Genomic DNA, 294 nt, shown 5'->3' with positions numbered 1-294 from the left:
GTAATCATTCCCAAATTTAGTTGTGTTAGATTGATTTGTTTGTTTACTACTATTTGATTGAATTTCTAATTTGATTAACTATTTTATCAGAAAAACACATACTACACACACTCTCAGATCCAACAATTGAGGGAGTGGTGGAATGGTTGGGAAAGACTGGGTGTTCCTTGTGACCGAGGTTCGACTCCCACTCCCCATTATTTTCTGCGGCATCCAGGTGAAGGGCGAATTCGGATGGCGCCGGTTCGTCTTGTATGGGAGGCGAGGTTTACCTATTATTCCACTGTCGTTCCT

Source organism: Helianthus annuus, chromosome 8 (genome assembly GCF_002127325.2).
Source record: "Helianthus annuus cultivar XRQ/B chromosome 8, HanXRQr2.0-SUNRISE, whole genome shotgun sequence".
NCBI classification, from domain to species: Eukaryota; Viridiplantae; Streptophyta; class Magnoliopsida; order Asterales; family Asteraceae; genus Helianthus; species Helianthus annuus.
This window is presented reverse-complemented; position numbering follows the sequence as displayed.